Source organism: Microtus oregoni, unplaced genomic scaffold (genome assembly GCF_018167655.1).
Source record: "Microtus oregoni isolate MIOR12 unplaced genomic scaffold, Mior012 000018F_ref0000195, whole genome shotgun sequence".
In the NCBI taxonomy this organism is placed as follows: Eukaryota; Metazoa; Chordata; class Mammalia; order Rodentia; family Cricetidae; genus Microtus; species Microtus oregoni.
This window is the reverse complement of record NW_024543077.1, coordinates 30,263,864-30,281,265: the sequence shown is the minus strand read 5'-3', so window position 1 is coordinate 30,281,265 and position 17,402 is coordinate 30,263,864. Positions and strand designations below refer to the sequence as shown.

Sequence of the window (17,402 nt, the reverse complement as noted above, 5' to 3'; positions counted from 1 at the left end):
TGATAGCGCTACTACAAGATCTGTTTTGAGAACCAGCTACTCAAGGTGGTTCCAACTTGGTTAGCTGAAATGGTGCACTTTTTACAATGTTCTGGACAGACCTCCTAATAGGAAGCTCAGAAAAACCTTACCAAATATGCAGAGACTATTTGCAATTATACCAGACAGTAATCTTGGAACTTAACCATCATTTTACTTTCACAGGATCCCATAGAAAGAAAATTCCCCCCCATGACAGCTGGAAGTAATTCTAAAAGACAAGGTCTCCTCTCCCAACAAAGTTTGTTCTCAGAATTAGGGATATCATTTAGGGGTTGATTATAATTGGTATAGGGTTGCAAGATGGAGAGAAAATTTTAGAGGCTGAGGGATCACTTTGAAAAAAAATGGGAAAATTGGATGGGATAATAGATTAGTGTGAGCTTACTCACACTAATAATAATAGTGAGTAAATAGAGTGAATATTGTGAGTTATTATTTATAGGCAATTGCATTGGTATAGATTATTGTATATTAATATAATGTGATATTATATTGAATATTGTATGCATTCATGCTTCTACCTCTGCTTAAAAACATTTTTATGGATTAATATATATTTATCATATTGCAACATACATTTCTACCTCTGATCAAGATACTTATACATTGTTTACATTTTGAAGTCATTGTCCTCATTTGTTTCAGTTGTTTATTGTATAATATTCTAATATTTATTTATTTATTATGTATACAATATTCTGTCTGTGTGTATGCCTGCAGGCCAGAAGAGGGCACCAGACCTCTTTACAGATGGTTGTGAACCACCATGTGGTTGCTGGGAATTGAACCCAGGACCTTTGGAAGAACAGGCAATGCTCTTAACCACTGAGCCATCTCTCCAGTCCCCTTGTATAATATTCTAATATGAGCCTTAGTTTTTAAGTTTATAGGTATTAAGAATTATAGATCAATAGTCATTTATGGTTTTTATAGTTGGAATAATCAGGTTCTTTAGATACATAGAGATTATATTCATATATAGGTAATCTTCAACCACTTCAAAGAGCTGTAGATTATGGCATTTAAATAACTTTGAATTATGTTTAAGTGAGACAAAATTGCTCCTAGTAGCATCATTCTATTTCCAAGAGAATGTTGAACACCGGTCACTTCACTTGGAGCTTGTTTTCTTCTTACCAAAACTGGCCTTTAGGCAAAGACATGTTCATGTCTCAACTACTGACAAGATACATGATATCCAAAATGGATAAGCAGGATTGTTAAATCTTGCCAAGATAGGATAAGATGGTTTTTAAAATTTTCCTACCTCCTTAAGTTGTCGGTCAGTTATTCTAGGTCTTTGCCAAAGTTGGTTGCTTCAACATTGCAAATGAGACTTTGGATGATTGCCCAGGGAGCCAGTTGTCTCTGTAATTTGTTACACATTTTGAAAGTTGCTTGATTGCACTTCCTGCTTACTCAAGTAATATTATTTCCCTTCTTGGATCTTCGATGGGGTTGAAGACTAGATAGTTGAAGTTACTTTCCTCTCATGACTTGGCTAAGTTTTTATACAAGACATAAACTAGTTAGGATAGGATAATTAATGAATATATTGTTCTTATTCATAGTATAGAATTGTGTATTGGGCTTAGAACTCTCTTATTTAAACAAAAGGAGAAGGCGCTGTAGGAAATCTTACAGCCAGTGGTTTCCTGACCACTAAGGCATGGCCTCTTATATAGGCCAGTATAGAGCATGAGTCCAGCCTCTTTCTGGCTGCATGATTCGGTTTCTGATCTCAGTTTGAGCATAGGATTCTGATTTGTGAGTCTATCCCTAATAAATAAACATCTATTTCTCAATTCTGAGCTAGTATTGCATTTCTTCTAAGAGTCCTTCTTTAAGGATCATTAAATGTGAATCTTCTAAGTGATGAAATGATTTCTTTCATTTGTTGACCATGGACCAATAGTGACTGGGTTCAGAATGTACTTGATTAAATAAACAACCCACCAGAAAATATCATGTATTTGAAGAACTTTCTCTCCTTATTGGTTTTATTTCAATTTTCTGTGGATCCTTACCAGGAGAAGCCTTTCTAGATAAAATTCCTCATTGTATGCTATGAGTTTCAATACCCTAAAGTAATTTCCTGACATTTATATCTACTGTGTTGTGCTTGACATTAATCAGCCAAATTCCTATTTATACTGAAATGTGTTTACCATCATTATGGGCTCAATCTCTAAATCACATAAGATATAGCAGAAAGAGTTCTTATTCAGTGCTCAAGTGTTTGGTAACCTGCTGTTTTATCTGAGTCATTGTGTGGCTCTAAATTCCTGAAAGTAAAGGGAGGCATCATTCCTCGCTCTATTTGTTGTGATGTTATTGGATGATGGCCCTGGAATGCAGGTATTTTTTATGTCAAGTATATGCTGCTGTGCTGAGCTTCATGCTTATCTTGAATTTTAAAATTTGACAGAGGGTATCTCTCTGATTCCCAGGATACCATCCCATGGATTGATAGCATTAATACTGCCTGAGTATTTTGAGTCATTAAATTGCAGCTGTATGAACATCTTCTTGCTTGTTATGCTTGCTTTGATTTTTTTAAATCAATATGACTGTTTTATATGCCTGCATGGATATGTACCATGAAAGTGATCAAAGAATATCAGAAATCCTTACCCTGGAAAATGGATAGTTATAATCCCCATGTAAGTACAGGCAAATTTGTCCATCTCCATTCCAGATCAGCAAGAGTGCTGAATTAATCTGCCCCCTCTCCAGGTCTGTGTTGATTATTTATGACCAACATATATATTTCTACTGTTTTCATCTGTCCACTTTTAACTGTTTTATACAGGAAGTTCTTTTTCTACAAAATGTTATTGGTATTGAAGTTTATATTAGGGTACTTCAGGGTCTGGAAGAAGACTACAGAACTGGAGTGAAAACAACTCTTTGTAGAAACTTCAATAAAAGCCTGTTAGTTTTTCTATCCCATTGTTTGTTTTATTGAGGTTTGCAATGGAGACAGAGTCTTAATGTGTACTGCCACTTTTCCTGGACCTGATTGCATTGACTTGACTGGCATTCAACTCAGAGACAAATATACCCACCTCTGTTTTCTCAGTGTTGTGGTTAAAGGCACAATAAACCAATACACCCATTTGTGTATCTTTTTTTCTTTCTATAATGAGGAATTTTTCATACAATTTTCTCATGCATACAATTTACTGTTGATCTTTTTTCTTGTCTCACCCTGTTAATAGATATTGTTCTTATAAGGTGAAATCCCATTCAGATTGTATAGAAATGACAGAATTGACTCTAATTTTCAATTTACTTCTAAAGTAACTGACTATATCACAGAATAAGAATGGGGAGCACCAGAATCATACAACTGTACTTTCAAAGAAGTATGCATTTCCAATGATGTCACTGTCATGTTTACATGTACACACGTATGGTATATTTTTGAAGGCAGTGACCTATGATGATCTACATATCAACTTCACTCAGGAAGAGTGGGATTTGCTGAGTCCTTCCCAGAAAAATCTCTACAAAGATGTGATGCTGGAGACCTTCAGGAACCTCACTACTACAGGTAAAAATGAATTTCCTTCATGTTTCAAAATATGGAGACAACCTTTCCTTGCCTTATAATGTTGTTCTGTAATTTGATTTAGAAAGAAGAAAATGAGATGAGTAACACAATCATAGTTCTTAGGTGCACTTAAGATAATGAGCTAGCTGGGCAGTGGTGGCACACGCCTTTAATTCCAGCACTCTGGAGGCAGAGGCAGGTGGATCTCTGTGAGTTCGAGACCAGCCTGGTCTACAAGAGCTAGTTCCAGGACAGACTTCAAAACCACAGAGAAACCCTGTCTCGAAAAACAAAAAAAAATAATAATAATTAAAAAAAGAGAATGACCTAATTGTTGTACAATATTAAATAATATAACATACATATTCTGGTACTGTATTTCAGGGTACATTTTGGAGGTCTGTAACACTGAAGAACATAGTCAATGCTCTAGAAGACCTACAAGGTAATTTTCCTGTGCATGTTTATAACAATGTGCCTCTGATGAGTTTCTAATATGTCCTGGAACAATGAATCAAAAGCAGCATTGTAAATAAGCACAGCTTTAAATGCATTGATGGTTATTAAATTCTCACAAATCCATATTCCTCAATTTCTCATAGGTGAATTGCATGTGCAAGGCATTCATTTAAGAAAACGTCAACAGCACTCGGGAGGCAGAGGCAGGCGGATCTCTGGGAGTTTGAGACCAGCCTGGTCTACAGAGCTAGTTCCAGGATGGGCTCCAAAACCACAGAGAAACCGTGTTTCGAAAAAAACTAAAAAAAAAGAAAAAGTCAAGGAAGCAATGACTAAACAGATAATCACCATTTGAATCATAGCAACGTGAGGGCTATGTAGTAGATCTGCCAGTCCATTTCTTTCTTGCTACTTATGACAATAACTTTATACACATTTCAGTGATGAGTGTAGCTGCAAACTTTCTCCTAAATCAATAGCTCATGGTAAGACTTGGATTACTCATAGACTTTTTGTGACTTGTTAAGTTTAGTGAAAGTGGCAGTTAGAGTCAAGGGTCAATGGGCAGTTGTTGTGGAGAAACCTTAATATCTATACCACAAGTCTATGAGGAACAGCAAGTGAAACCATGAGGATTCAATGTGGAAATCTTTTATTTACTATTCTTCCTTACTATGTATATCATATGTGAACTCTTGATACAAGCATATGAGAATATGGATATGGAAAGATGTAGCATACGACTCATTAAGAACAATTAGAAGATAAACTGTAGTTCCCATGGAGAGTATACTTGTTCAATTAAGTGCAAGTATACAGTAATTGGTATTTTACCATCATTGTTAATACATAAACAACTTCACATTAAAAAAAAAGCCCCATGAGTTCTAAGTCTGCCAATACTTCTTAGTGTCTTAGTTCACTTAGTCAATGTATAAGGATTCACAGTAAAATTTATGAATGCAGTAAAGATCGTAAGGCACTCAGTGTATGCATTTCTTTTAAAAAATGTGAAAAAATCATAGAAAAATATAGAGATAGGTATAGATGAAATGGTAAACCATGACACAAAGGAATTATCATCACAAATATTTTTCCTAATGAAAGAAGAAAACATGATTTTAAATGAAGTTATAAGACATTAATATTTGATTCATTTTTACAACTGGAACAAATTATGAAATTAATTCATACAGATCTGAGGTTCAACAGTATATTGAATGTGGTAAAGCTTTTACATGTGTAAATTATCCTTGCAGGATTGAAAGAAATCAAATTGGAGAGAAATTTTCAGTATGTTCTCACTATGCTAAAACCTTGTCTTATGACACTCACCTTCTAAGGAATGAAAAAACACATACCAGAGAAAAATGCTGTGAAATTAAGCAATGTGGTAAAGCCTTTGATTATCACAGTCATCATCAAATGCATGAAAGAACACCCACTGGAGAGAAACCCTATGAATATAGTCAAGATGGTAAAGACTGTGTTCATTATGAAACTCATCAAAGTCATAAAAGAACACATAATGAAGAAAAATCATATAAATTTAATGCGCTTGGTAAGGCCTTTGCTGATCACAGTCATCTTCAAAAGAATAAAAGAACACATACTAGAGAGAAACCCTATGAATGTTTTCAATGTGGTAAATGCTTTGCATGTCAGGATAATCTTCAAACACATAAAAGAACACGTACTGGAGAGAAACCCTATGAATGTAATCAGTGTGGTAAGGCCTTTGCTCAGAAAAGTAATCTTCAAATGCATAAAAGAGCACATAATGGAGAGAAGCCTTATGAATTTAGTCAGTGTGGTAAATACTTTGCACATCTGGATTACCTTCAATTGCATGAAAGAACACATTCTGGAGAGAAACCCTATGAATGTAATCAGTGTGGTAAGGCCTTTGCTCGACCTAGTACTCTTCAAAGTCATAAAAGAACACATTCTGGAGAGAAACCCTATGAATGTAATCAGTGTGGTAAGGCCTTTGCTCGACCTAGTACTCTTCAAAGTCATAAAAGAACACATACTGGAGAGAAACCCTGTGAATGTCATCAGTGTGGTAAGGCCTTTGCTCGACCTAGTACTCTTCAAATGCATAAAAGAACACATACTGGAGAGAAACCCTATGAATGTAATCAGTGTGGTAAGGCCTTTGCTCAACATGGTAGTCTTCAAAGGCATAAAAGAACACACACTGGAGAGAAACCCTATGAATGTAATCAGTGTGGTAAGGCCTTTGCTCGACCATGTACTCTTCAAAGTCATAAAAAAACACATACTGGAGAGAAACCCTATGAATGTCATCAGTGTGGTAAGGCCTTTGCTCACCTTGGTACTCTTCAAATGCATAAAAGAACACATACTGGGGAGAAACCCTATGAATGTAATCAGTGTGGTAAGGCCTTTGCTCGACCTAGTACTCTTCAAAGTCATAAAAAAACACATACTGGAGAGAAACCCTATGAATGTCATCAGTGTGGTAAGGCCTTTGCTCACCGTGGTACTCTTCAAATGCATAAAAGAACACATACTGGAGAGAACCCCTATGTATGTATTCAGTGTGGTAAGGCCTTTGCCCATCATAGTCACCTTCAATACCATGAAAAAACACATACTGGTGAGAAACCCTATGAATGTAATCAGTGTGGTAAGGCCTTTGCATATCTTAGTCATCTTCAAAAACATAAAAGAACACATACTGGAGAAAAACCCTATGAATGTAATCAGTGTGGTAAGGCCTTTGCTCAACACAGTCATCTTCAAAGGCATAAAAGAACACATACTGGAGTGAAATCCTTTAAATGTAATCAATGAAGTAAGGTCTTTGCTCACAACTGTGCTCTTCAAAATCATAAAAGAACCCATACCGGAGAGAAACCCTATAAATGCCATCAATGTGGTAAGGACTTGCATGTCACAATCATCTTCAATTGCATAAAAGAACACATACTGGAGAGATACATGTGAATGAAATCTGTCCTGAATCCTTTTTCCCAATCATCTCCAAATATGTAAAATAAGACATCTTATAGAGAAACCCTGAGTTTAATATGTGTGTTCTTTAAAAACATGAGAAAAATCATACTGTAGTGATACTCTATGAAAATCAGTGTCAGAATGGTTTGTGCTTCATATAGGAGTAAGACTTTTTGTGTGTAATCAATCTGATTAAGTTTGTGGTGCATATTACCATAATCTTAGGACCTGAGGAAAAAACTGAGGGCTTATTGTAAATTATTCTTTAAACAAAAACAGTTATTGTATAGAAAAGAATTTTATAGTGTCAACAATTTGTTCAAGCATCATGATACCTCTTATTATTTTAGTTTGAAGTAGCAAACTAATGGACAAACATTTTATGAAGCATTATTGGTTGGAGAAAGGGTATTTAAAGAAACATACATTGGTCCTGAAACCAGAGCCAAAAGAAAGTACCTTGTCTCTGAATCTAGAAGTAGTTAAAGAAACAACATCTCTCTGAAAACAGCCAACGTTAAAAGGGGCCAGTAAAGAAACACAATTTGGCTCTCAAATCAGATCCATAAAAACAAACTCTACCCTTGTCCACTGCGCACAAAAGCAATGAATCCCTCGGCATAAAATCAAGCCCATCCCGGAGCTTTTTCAGGATCAGGTATTGAAATCCAGCAAATTCCCACCATCAAAATCTCCTTTGCTCTCGGTTATTAAGAAGTCCTATTTGAGCCTTATGCTCATTAAGCATGCAGCTGTCCCTTTCCACACTTTGCAGAGGTATTCATACTCATGTTTTCTTCCTTCTCAAATAAATCTGATTCAAGATTTATGTGAATACCTCTTTTACTGGAATGTTTCAGAAACTCCTGGAGTTGAGCCAAGATACAATTGATGCCTCTGTTTGGGAACTTAGTTCAGAAGATGACAGAGTAATTGGACATATATTATGAAATATTCCCTTGAGAGTAGAGGGGATCAGAACCAGATATTTCTACTGGGAAACTTTCTTCTTTTTTTGTTTTTGTTTTTTTTTTCTTCTGTTTTTTGAGACTGGGTTTCTCTGTAGCTTTGGGGCCTGTCCTAGAAAAGCCTCTGCCTCCCAAGTGCTGGGATTAATGTTGTGCACCACCACTGCCCGGCCTGGAAAGCTTTCTTAGAAGAATTAATTTCTTTTACTTCAAGTCTAAGTTTGCTTTTTCTTTACATGAACCAATTCATTGTGTAAGTAAGCTGTACGATGACTCTCAGCTCCTCTTTTACAGAAATGAATGAATGTTTACAGGAGAAATGTTTTCATGAGTGAAAAACTGTCTTAAAAGTTTTGTTCATTGTAGTTATGTGATGTATGTGTGTGTATTTGTGTGTATTTGAATGTGCATTCTGTATCCACATAAAGATAATACCTTGGATATTATTGCAGAAGAAATTACAGGAAGCTGTCAAACATCTGACATTAGTTCTCACCTAGGCATGACTCTAGTGCCTCATATATTTTTAGTCTATTTATATCTTTTTGAAGTCTGGAAATAGGAACACACTCTTAGAAAAAAGAAAGTTCAATTCATGACAACAATTGGTTAATTTCTTTAGAAATCACAGTTTTCTCTAGCTTTAAGTAAAAATTTTTATCATAACCTTGAGGGAAGTAAATTACATACCATGTTTAATCAAGACTGGTGGAGATCATTGCATTATGGTTTCTACATTGAAATATTTGAAGTATGTACTAAAGTGAGCTATATGTGTGGCAAATCCATTTAGTGAATTCTATTTTGTAGTCTTTATATTACTTCTATGGATTTTGTTCATCTTTTTTTGTGCCTTTACCAAGTGATGGGTATTTTTCTGCTATAATGTATAGAATGGTAAACCCATCATACTTGTTTCCCATTGGTTATTGAAGTGTCAGGCCATGTGGGAACATACTTTTTGAGTAAATGTTTTGGGTTGTTTCTGGTTTAGATTTTTATCTTTTCAGAAATTCCCTTCAGCTTTTGTTTGTTATTAATCCTAGCTTGGATGTCAGGAAAAATTCAGGGATTATTTTGAATTCATGATGCTCATATGTCTGCCCCCTGTATACAAGTCCAAGGGTCGATGATGAACTCCAAATGTATGTGGTTTTTCAACAGAATTTGACAGTATTCACATTAAAATGACTGATAAAATAAATAATAAGAAATGTTAAATACCTTATGTGTATTTAAAGAAGTATTTTCATTCATGTTTTATAGATGTAATAACGTAGTCTAATCAGCAATCATCTGTTTATCTGACACCATAACTTAATGTTCTTTTCTTGTAAATTTTTTTGATCTTTATTGAGCTCTACATTTTTTTGCTGCTCCCCTCCTGCCTCTTCCCTTCCCTTCAGTACTCTCACAAGGTCCCATCCTCCCAATTTACTCGGGAGATCTTGTCTTTTTCTAATTCACATGTATATTAGAACTTTGTATGTCTCTTTAGTGTCCTCATGTTGTCTAAGTTCTCTGGGACTGTGATTTGTAGGCTGGGTTTCTTTGCTTTATGACTAAAATCCACTTAATGACTGACTACATGTGATAATTGTCTTCTGTGTCTGGGTTAGCTCTCTCAAAATGATGTTTTCTCGCTCCATCCATTTTCCTGAAAAATTCAACATGTAATCGAGGTTGGGATTCTAGTCTTGCCCATAAGAGTCCTTTCCCACTGAGTCATCTCATTGGTGCTCAAATTCAATTAGAAGAAATATTACAACAGTAGAGTCTTATTTTCTTTTCAAATTGTAAATGCAATTTCATACAACAAGAGAGGACCATGGGACAATTTGAATAGTCAATCTGCTATGCATGTGAAAATATTCTTACCAGCACAGATTTTTTTAATTTCTTCATTCTGAGAACAAGACATGTATTTATACTTTCTCAAAACCAAAATTACATGCCAGAAAATTGCATCATTTATTAAAGTTCATTGCCTCTAAGTCTGATAACCTGGCTTCTATATCTTGTTTACCCTAATACTCTTACGAATTTTTTCATATTTGTTGACTTCATCAGTTACTTATACACACTCCTACATCATCTCATTCACAAATAATTTTTAAACCAAAAGAAGTTTCTTTCAGTGTATTTGCAGTCAAATGACTCCCAAGGTTTAAGGACTAAAACTCACAACGTGGACGTAGATCATAGACCCCTGTTAGTTTTCCTATCTGTGCTACATGCACATCATGTCGCAGGTGTAGTCACAAAAGCACACTTCAAACATTTTTAAATGGATGGAATTGACAATGCAATAACAATGACTCATTATTTTGAACATATGAAATTATTTGGCCATTTAAATAATACAATTTGAAGAAATATTGTTATTTATCAAAACAATGATGTTCCCTTTTAAGTCTTTCATTATGTTTTTTTTTTTTTTACTCAATAAGTCCTTTACAAACATTTCAGCTCAACATAGAGGTGCATGGCTCTAATCACAGAACACAGGAGTGTGGGTGGGTCCAATCTCAGTGAGTTTGATGCCAGCTTGTTCCACATAATGCATACCTGGCATCAATGGCTATGTGGACATATCCTATCTCAAAAACATCACAAAAGACAAAGACTCCCAAATTATGGAAGTTTTCCTAATAAAATCTGCCTGGAGTCAGACTGATTTCAACCAACATTTTAAATATTCCCTCACATAAAGAGAAGTCTCTTAACAATGAAAATAAGAAGCAATATACAAATTCCATTCACATTCCTTCCATTGAATCTTTGACAACCATCTATAGTGGACTTTATCCTTCAAGTGATAAGAGACAGAAGGAACAATGTGACTCCTCTACCTTAAGAATTATAATGACACATGTGGGACCTGGAGAGTTGTCTCAGGAGTACTGCTCCTCTTGGGTACCCAGGTTTGACTCATAGCACCATATCTGATTGGATAGAACTCCCTGTAATTGGAGGTCCTGGAGATCGGGTGCATTCTTCTGGCCTCTTAGGGTACAAAATGGGCAAATACTGAAAAGACAGATGTGTATTTGATTCTATATTTTAAATAGGTTTTCTTTATGTGCCTGTTACCTTAAAAAGGAATGAAATTCAACTTAGATGTAGGAGTTTGACCAGTGAGTGTAGCAAGTGTATCTCAGGTACTAGTGATGACCAGAAGACAGTGTCTACTCTCCTGTGACTGGAGGAACAGACAGTTGTGAGCTGTCTTATGGGTGCTGGGTATCAAAGATTCTCTGGATGAGTCACCAATGTTCTAAGAGCTGAGCCTTCTTTTCAGCCTCATGAACATGTCATTTATAACAGTAAGGTATAAAAGGCTGATCGAAGTTCATCTTAACTCATCCTTTGCCCAAAAGAAATAAAGGACTGATAGTATTGGAAACTAATTTAGTCTTTGTTCTTTTTTTTGGTTTTTTTTGAGACAGGGTTTCCCTGTGGTGTTGGAGCCTGTCCTGGAACTAGCTCTTGTAGACCAGGCTGGTCTCGAACTCACCTCTGCCTCCCGAGTGCTGGGATGAAAGGCGTGCGCCACCATCGCCTGGCAGTCTTTCTTCTTAAAGAATTTCTGAGCCCAAATATTCCTCAACTGAGGGAAAAGTACAAAACAAAACAAATAATCAGGAAACAAGCTGAAAATGTAAGTCTTTAAAAGATAGTTGGCGGCCGGACGATGGTGGTGCATGCCTTTAATCCCAGCACTCGGGAGGCAGAGGCAGGCGGATCTCTGTGAGTTCGACACCAGCTTGGTCTACAGAGCTAGTTCCAGGACAGGCTTCAAAGCCAAAGAGAAACACTGTCTCGAAAAACAAACAAACAAACAAACAAATAAATAAATATAAATAAAAGATAGTTGGCTATTTAACCAAAGCAATTGGCCATAATTGGAACATAAATACTTACTATTCAGGTGTACCCATGCTTAAGTTCATTCTACGAGGTTGTAGATCATTCTTGGCTGGCCAGAAAGAGCAATCATGTTGTTATCATTTATTGGTGGCACCTATTAATGACAGTAAACACATCACTTTTATATTCAAAGTTTAAAATTTTCTCTTATCCTGACTTTTGTTTATAGACCATAATCAATCATCATGCATTTAAATAACTCAAAATTCTGAACTATCAAGAAATTGGACACAGAATTAAAAATGGGGAAAATACCATTCTGCAGTAGAAGTCAGCAATCATATCTTTGAACACAGAACTGTATGGTAAATTTCTGTATGATATAGTGCACAGTAGCAAAGAAGATCAGTGCAGTGACTAAGAAAGGACATTTCTGTGAAGGTGTTGAAGGTAATTCCCAATAATGCTATCTAGAAACTATTCAAGATGCAGTCATGTTGAATAAAAGACTAAAGGTGGGCTTCAGCCACAAACACATGACCTTAACTCCTGAGCATGTCTGTCCTGGAGAATCAAGTCAGGGATCCACACATTCTTTGATTTGCAGAAATACAGGGGTGTGGCCAGCAGGTTCATAACCTAGGCTCTCAGGTCAGAAAGAGAAAGAAGACACCATATGAGTAAACTTGATGTCTCTTTAAAGAACTGCCTATTTCCTGCAAATGCTGATTTAGAAAGCCATCTGTAATAGGAGGCGAGCCTCTGATCACAGATCTCCAGCATAGCCCACCAAATAAAGGCAGTTACCGAGAAGCTGCATTTGTCTATGTAGTTTTGTGTTTAGATTCCTTTTCCAAGGTATTTCAGATTTTATCTGAAATTTTTGGCCACACATTGGAATGCCATTTTTATTTTTTTTACTTTAAAAATTATACCTTTAATTATAGAATATTGTTAGGATAATACAGCCATAGACAAGACACTAGGATAACTGACCAATACCAACGGGATCCGCTCTCCACAACCACAGAACACAGGCACAGAGTGTCTGGATATGTGCAGGAGCAGCCAGGGGCCTGCAAACAGCAGGCATGCAAACAGCATTGGTGAAGTGTGACAGAGGCATGACTTCCACAGAGCTCAGCACTGGGAGTGGGCCGCGGATGACTGCAGGAGGGAGAGCACTCAGCTGGTGCAGACAGGTATGGGGAGATGGGAAGGCAATCAGAGACCCTCCCTGAGCCTTTCATCTACAAGGCAAAAGCAGCAAATGGCACACTAGCAAAACCTTTAGGCTGGAGGTGGTGTTGCAGGGCTGGGGGGATGGGGACCGGGTAGAGAAAGGGGTAAAATGAAGTTGGATCAGAGGTGCTGTCTTCTAAAAGCTACTCCCAAGCAGACACTTACAATGACTCAACCAAGTCATTGGCTACATACAGATGCCATATCTGAGTTTAGTTACCAAGAATACATAAGTCACCTAACGGTTAAAATGTGAATACCCACAGCAGGCTAGATGTCGTACAGAATAGAAACCACGTGCCTGCCCCAAGTTCATGCTCAAATGGGAGGGGCCACTCGGAGTGCTTTTCATTTGGTTGCTTTTGAGGCTGTCACTAGTGAATGACACGGTAGGTGTCACCCAGCTTCACTCACAATGACTCTGTAGTGAAAGCACTAAATGCCAAATCCCAAAGAACTTCAACAAAAAATTTTTTTGTTTTTTCCAAGACAAGGACTCTCTGTGTAGCCCTGGCTGTCCTGGAACTCTATCCTGTAAACCAGGCTGGCCTTGAACTCACAGAGATCTGCCAGCCTCTGCCTTCCAAGTGCTGGGATTAAAGGCATGTGCCACCCCCAATCCCCACCCCTGCAAAAAAAAAGGTTTCTTGAAAAAAAAAACATGTTAACATTTGCAAGTCTGCACTAAGCACCATAAAATGCACTGGGCCCCATCCCCTTCCATCCCCAGGGGACGGAGTAAGCACCAATATCCGGGCTACTCATAATTCCTGCCTGGGCTGAGATAAAGAGAACTGAGGTACTGGGCGACACTGGGCAACTCTCACTGTAACTCTTTGTACCTGGAGGCGGGAAACACACTCCTCTTTAGGCTTATTCATTTCTTCTGATGAGGCCAAAGAGGTTTCATCACAGGAGAAGATAACTCAGTCTGAGAAAGGGCAAAGGACCTAACTGTCCAGTCATTGTCTCACAACTGATGGACACATACGAGCAAGAGTTTAGTTCTGTACAAAACCAAGCCTTACAGGAGAGTGCACGCCTGCGCACCAGTGTTCAAATTCTTTCCCATAACACAAGAAAAGTAAAGGAATTCTCTCACATGGAGTATGCCTACAGTTCTATCTTATGGTCTACATCACGTAAGAACATGCTGATTCTTAGGAATTCAGTCTCTGCTATTAGAATACACACTTCACTATACATACACATTCCTTTAAGCGAGCTATGATAAAGACTGGGGCGTGGCCCTATCAAACCCTAGAGTTAGCAGTACAAGGGCGAGTGACCTAACTGTTAAAGGTAGATGGCAAAGGACACAGAAAGGACTGTCGCTCCCTGGGAAGGGCTCGGTGCTCCCTTCCCTGAAGGAGTCAACCCACTTCTACTCCTTCCATCATCACCTGCGGTCCTGTCCTTTCCTAAAGGCAGTTTCCACACTGCGATCTCTAAAGTGATTTCTGAAGACAATTCATAAACCTGATTAATGACAGCATCAATGGGTATCTCTTGCTAAGGTCACCACCATCCAAGGGCCCTTGGTCCTCAACCTTGTACCCTTCTCCTTTCACACTGTGTCTTCGGGTAGCTTTCAAAAGCGTGCAAGCTATATACAAGTGAGAAACAAGGGAAGTGATTCAGTCACTGCTTTCAGCGTGCAGAATCCTGTGCACAAGAAGGCAAGGTACCAATATGAGCTACTCAAGGAAAAAGCCCTTTGGAAGGGAAGTGCATGAGCCCGGCCACTGCGGTGTGTGAACAGTGGCTACCCAGGACAAGTCCGCATGCCTTCTTCCAGAGCAGCTGCGGCCACCCTAGTCCAGTTCTACATTCCCACTACAGTCTTTTGGGGCCAAAGATACGAGAGGAAAAAACAACTTTTTAAAAACCTACTCCATTTCCAGGACTAAGCATCCACCAGCATCTTGTCCTATGGTCTTCAGCTTTCAAGTTACTAGGAACGGGGGCTGCTTCTGATGAAGCGATTCTTGTAATAAAACCAGTGAAGAAAACTATTTTGGAGAAGGGGAAAACTTCCCCAACGCTGTGGGTCGGAATTTCAAAGGGGTCGTATTCTACCATGTTTGAAAACGTGGCCAACAATAAGGAAAGTCAATCTAAAGGAAGCTCACTGATATCAAATCAAATATAACTACCTCCACGAGTCATTTCTTACTCAGGAATATAGGACTTAGTCGGTATGGACTCTGTTGTGTTTAATAAGAGCTGAGCTCCGGCTGAAACTCTTGTCACACTTGGTACATTCGTAAGGCTTCACTCCCCTGTGAATTCTTTGATGGGTGATGAGGTTGGAGCTTTGTGTAAACCCCTTTCCACACTGCACACACTCGTAGGGCTTTTCTCCCGCGTGAGTCCTCTGGTGCTTAATCAGATCTGACCTCTCCCCGAAGCTTCGCCAGCACTCGTTACACTCATAGGGCTTCTCCCCGGTGTGAATTTTCTGGTGTGTGATCAGATGGGAGCTGTGGCTGAAGCTTTTCCCACAGGCCATGCACTCGTAGGGCTTCTCTCCCCTGTGCCTCTGCTGGTGCTGGACCAAGTGCGAGATGCGGCTGAAGTTCTCCCCGCACTCGTTGCAGTGGTACGGCTTTTCCCCGGTGTGGATTGTCTGGTGCTGAATGAGGTGAGAGCTCCTTCCAAAGCTCTTCCCCCACTCGTTGCCGTCATAGGGTGGCTCGCCCGTGTGTGTTCTCTGATGCTGGATAAGGTGGGAGCTGCGGCTGAAGCCCTTGCCGCATTTGTAACACTTGTAGGGTCTGTGTCCCGTGTGTGCTTTTGGTGTCGATTGAGGTCTGAAATCTGACTGAAGGCCTCCCCACACTGAGAACTGTAGTAAAAAGAGCAGCGGGGCTGCGTTCCCAGCACCCCGGCAGCCTGATTGGTTAGCTTATGCCCCGAAATAATTACACGGACACTGTATTCTTTTAATCACTGCTTGGCCCATTTCTATCTAGCCTCTTCTAGGCTAACTCTCGCACCTGGACTAGCCCATTTCTAATATTCTATGTAGCACAGCTAGGTGCGCTTACCGGGAAGATTCTAGCCTACGTCCATCCTGGGTCTGAGCTTCATCACATCCATCTTCCCGGGAGCTGGGAGCATGGCGTCTCTCTGAGGCGTCTGCTCTTGAGAGGAGAGCTGTGGAGTCTGAGCTCACTTCCTCTTACTCCCTGCTTTCTGTTATGTTTACTCCTCTCACCTATCTTCTAACCAATGAGAGCCAAGCAGTTTCTTTTTATTTAACCAATGACCTTCCTCCATCAGAGAACATATGTGATAGCGGATGCCTGTGTGAACTTCTTTGTGGGCCAGCAGGTCAGTGACCTGCTGGAGAGGGTAGCTGACCCACTCCTCTGCGGTCAGCTCTCCCCACTGTCTTTCGGACCTGTCCCCACTTTCAAAGACTTCTTCGCTTTCCAGGTTCTTCTCAGCATCCCCAATAGGCTCTTCGGACATGGTCACAAACTCCACATCTTCACTAAGCTCTTCTTTCGGGTTGTTTCGTTCTCGTTCCTGATCTGACAGTCCAGTGAGACAACATTTCCTTAATTCTCCTGCATCACGTCCCTGTAAAGGTCTCTTTGTGTAGGATCCAGAGGTCTCCATTCTTCCTGAGTGAAGTACATGGCCATATCTTCAAATGTCACAGGGGCCTGAAATCACACAATGCTTCCTCACTACTTAGCATCTAGGAGTTTAGTCCCAGCCTTTCTTCTTGAAATTAGAGACATGGTTAGAAATGTCGAGAAGGCATTGGCATTAAGTCTGATCTGGGACCCAGCCATGAGCAGGGTGGCTGCCATCTCAGGCTCAAACGTTCGTCTCCTGGGACAGAGAGCAGGAAAAGTAGCTAGTAGACAACGCTGAAGGAGAGGAAAAGCAGGGAGCGAGGCGTGGCTAGAGGTCCTGCCCACTCCCCAGGGCTGGAGTTCAGGTCGCCACCAGGTATGCAGGAAGGGCCCAGGACTGGTCACTCTCCTCCTTCTCTGACCCCCGAGCGAGACCCGCTCTCTGCGTCTAGGTTAATACCAAGTACATGCAAGGCTAGAGTAAGGGAGGACAGCCCCTGGCTAGGTGCCCCCCAACTGGGGGTCAGGCGGATGCTATTAGACAGAGGCTTTCAACCCAGCCCTACAGAACGCCTCTGCTCTTCCCGAATGCCATTTTTAAACAGTCTTGTTGCGGGAGGTCCTCCCACTCCTCCAGCCTATCACCGCTGAGGTACCAGCCCACTGGGGCGTGGTTTCTCTCCCTTTAAAAAA

At 39.4% G+C, this 17,402-nt stretch overlaps 1 pseudogene; it reads right to left on the bottom strand.

Moving 5' to 3' along the window:
- Window positions 1–16,943, bottom strand: part of LOC121458724 — a 43,214-nt pseudogene extending 26,271 nt beyond the window's left edge.
- Between the last annotated feature and the right edge of the window lie 459 nt (window positions 16,944–17,402).